At 41.1% G+C, this 3,873-nt stretch overlaps 1 pseudogene across 1 annotated transcript; it reads left to right on the top strand.

Annotated features, from left to right (window-relative positions):
• The first annotated feature begins 2,989 nt into the window (after positions 1-2,989).
• Positions 2,990-3,478, top strand: LOC308423237 (putative ribosome biogenesis protein RLP24; annotated as a pseudogene). The gene has a single exon. The product of its transcript is annotated as a putative ribosome biogenesis protein RLP24 (transcript).
• Positions 3,479-3,873: the final 395 nt, after the last annotated feature.

Below are 3,873 nucleotides of genomic sequence, written 5' to 3'. Positions count from 1 at the left end.
GGCATTTGTACAGAGCATCAACAGTTGCATCAATAAATTTATTTTCTGAGGAGACTCCGGGAGGAACGGAGATGGAGGCAGGTGTGCATGTTTCTCTGGGCCATCTCCGGCTTGATGAGGTTGTTATTATTTCTAAGGGTTTCTATGGGTCTTTTTATCTCATATAGAAGGACCATTTGTATCTTTGTCCATTGGATGTATTGTGTAGAGTTTGTGGATTGAGAACTTAATATATAAACCTGCTTGATAAGCTAAAAAAATCATTTTCTGTCAAGCCAATATTTGAAGACTTACTATTATATATTATTACACAGCAGTTATATATCCAGGCAAAATGGCTCATAATATTTTCTGTTAGCTGAGAAAGAAATACTTAAGAACTGAATGACAAAATATATAAAGGTGCTTTAAATAATAAATCACTTTATAAGTGGTCTCTGTATTCTCTTTACACATGAGTTACATCTGAAATTCTATCTTTGCTTTGGCATTGTTCTAAATGATTATTCCTTTATATATCATTGAATTTCTAATAACAAGTGTAAAAAAGGAAATACTATTCTGCACCTAACGGTTTTACTATACTTAGGACTAAGCTGACAAAACAAGCCTTTCTCAAGCCCTTAAAAAGGAGAAAAAAAATTACCAATTTGCAGAAAGCTATGAAAAAGTCAATTTCTTCTTAAATACACAATTATTAAAAATAATTATACTGCTTGAAATAGGACTGGCTTTAAATTAACAAATTTGTGTGCATGTTAAAATACCAAACATCATCAACTATAATAAAAGTATTTTTGCATTGAAGTAGTTATTTAGTATTAACTTGGACAACAAAATTCTTCAGCTATAATAGTTTGACTATTTATCATCCAGGAAAAATTAGTACAGGAAAATAATGGAATAATAAAACAATGCAAGAAAATAGCACCCCTGACTTGGTGTGTAATGCCTGATAATAGAGATTTGGGCTTCTGACAAAAATGTTCCAAAGCACTTTTTACAAACTACAAATAAAATTGAACAGTGCTCTAATAGCAGGCCCTTTATACAAGCAGATGGGACATTAGATTTCTCTATTTACTGCCGATATACTTGGCTTTGAATTCATCTCACTTAGCACATCCACCCCAAGTCTGTTCAGGCATACCTCCCTGCCATTCATGCTGCCTCTCTGTGTGTATCTGATCGCAAACGGCCATTAAAATGCATGCAGTGTTTGAACCTGTAAAGTGTCTGCACCTTTCTCTAAACGCATTTCCCTTGATAACAGATGAAAATCAAATTAAGACGGAGGTCCCTAGCTCCATCCTCACTCCCTGTTAAGGCAGAAGGCAGGGAACGCACTACAACACTGAACAGAAACAACTATGGTTTTACTTACAGTCCACGTCCTTCAAATGCTCTGTAGTGATGCCCTTTCAGCAGCCTCTGGAGAAAGTCAGGAAGTCCGCCTTCCCACCCTGTAAGCACCTTATATCTTCTGAAGGATGCAGGCTCAAGAGTTGCCAAATGAAATGAGGGAAGGCAGCCAAAGAGGGACTCCTAGCCAATCTAAAAACAGCAGGACATGGTCAGCCAACATACCATCCCTTTGCTGGCCTTTCTCTCTCTCTCTCTCTCTCTCTCTCTCTCTCTCTCTCTCTCTCTCTTTGTCTTTAAGAGTTAGGAGCAGTTCTTGTTCAAAATTGATGTGACACAAAGATACTTATATTTCTTCTGTATGAAGTGGTCAGTAGAAAAAACTTATAGCAAGAAACATGCAAAAGTCATGGCGGTAATTTCTTCTGATTTATTTTATTTATTGTTGTGTGTGCGTGTGCACGTTCATGAGTGTGTGTGTGTGTGACACACAAGCATGTGGAGACGAGAGGACAATTTTAGGAGTCAGTTCTATTCCTCCATCTTGACGGTGGATTCTGGGCATCTATCTCGGGTCACATCCACACTCCAGGCTTCCAGGGCTTCCAGGCAATACTCGGGTCTGCCTCCCATCTCACTGTCAGGGTACCAGGTTACACATCTGACTTTTTACAGGAGCTCTGACATTGAGTTTGGGCTGTCAGGCTGAGCCTTCGCTCTCTATGGCCGTGGTGTAGATTCTGCCTCTCCTCTGATAGGAAGAGCAAACCAAGCACAAGCTGGGGCTCACAGGCTGTCCTTACATCTGGTTTCTCTTTGTTGGAGCTTCCTGAATAATAACGTGAACATTTCTATGTGTCATAGTGAGCAAAGGCCTTTCACAGCCTTTTTACTATCGGCTCTTTAAAACAAGCCTGTACCAAGTAAAAAAGCTGAAGCTCACAGAAGTCTAAGCTTCCCCAAGGCACAGGCAAGTAAGAAAGAGCTGTCTTCCAGTTCTAAATTTGATTTACACACACACACACACACACACACACACACACACACACATACACACAAATAAAATGATGTTTAAGATTTAACACTTTGTACTATGTTCATGGAGCTGTGACATCACCGTCCCTCCTCCTGCCGCCCCTTCCTTGTCTGCTTCTCTTCTTCCCACCTCAGCTTCTGCTATAGAGACCATTTTACACTGATGTCTTGATTCTCGCTGAACGTGCACCATTTCTAACTTTTCTTAACTTCAAGTACGTAGTGAACCATTTTCTTCATGTTTGCAGAATAAAATTATGAAGTGACTAAAGAAATAAAAACCCTCTGGTCTCTGAAACAAAGTAACAGTTTAACGTGTCAGGTTTGTCTCCACTAATTTTCAAATGTATTACATTTCTATACTAACTCTAAGTACTACAGTGTCTATGGGATAATGCTGCAACCTTGAAGGCAATGAAGTAAAAGCTACTGGGAAGGTTCCAGGATTAACTAGAACCAAAACAGGGGGAGAATCTCCTGGAGGGGTGTCTGTGGTGACGTACAGGAAGCAGAAGAATGAGAAATGTCTGTAATAGTCTGACTTTATAAAACATTGTTCAGGACTGGAAGTTGGGTCCCACGCGGGGTCAACATGAGGATCGAGAAGTGTTATTTCTGCTCCGGGCCGATCTATCCAGGCCACGGCATGATGTTTGTCCGCAACGACTGCAAGATGTTTCGATTCTGCAAATCCAAGTGCCATAAAAACTTCAAGAAGAGGAACCCACGCAAGGTCAGGTGGACTAAAGCCTTCTGTAAAGCAGCAGGCAAAGAGCTCGGGGTGGACAACTCATTTGAATTTGAAAAGTGTAGAACCGAGCCTGTGAACTACCAGCCGGAGCTGTGGAATAAAACTATTGATGCAATGAAGAGAGTTGAAGAGATCAAACAGAAGCGCCAGGCTAAATTCATCATGAACAGGTTGTAGAAAAACAAAGAGCTACAGAAGGTTCAGGACATCAAAGAGGTCAAGCAGAACATGCATCTTATCCGGGCTCCTCTTGCAGGCAAAGGAAAGCAGCTGGAGGAAAAAATGGTCCAGCAGTTACGGGAGGATGTGGACATGGAGGAAGCTTCCTAACGGTGCTGGCTGCAATCGGTCCTGTGCACACTGGAGTCAAGCGGAGACTTTTGGCCCTTAAGTTATTGATTGGTTCCATAAGGTCCCTTGGACAAGGGTGATTCAACGTGCTTCCCCCTGAATGTTGCAGCCTGTAAGAGCATCCCCTTGTGGGTGCTAGGTCTCGGCTCAGCATTCCGCTGCACTGTGGTATGCTCATGCAAACAGGAAAGTTTGTGTGTGGATGAAGACATGAACTGTGGGCATAACGTGGTGGAGCCAACCGTCTTCCAATGTGAAATTTGAACTGATGCAATATTTTCCTTGCATTGGGATAATCTGTTTATTAGGGTTATTGAAATGGAAGTCACACAGGAACTGACTATTCTCATATCTACCTGAGTCTCTTTTGTTTT

Source organism: Micromys minutus (genome assembly GCF_963924665.1).
Source record: "Micromys minutus genome assembly, chromosome: 1".
Lineage (NCBI taxonomy): Eukaryota > Metazoa > Chordata > Mammalia > Rodentia > Muridae > Micromys > Micromys minutus.
Note: the sequence above shows the minus strand (reverse complement) of the source record. Positions and strands in the feature narration are given on the sequence as shown.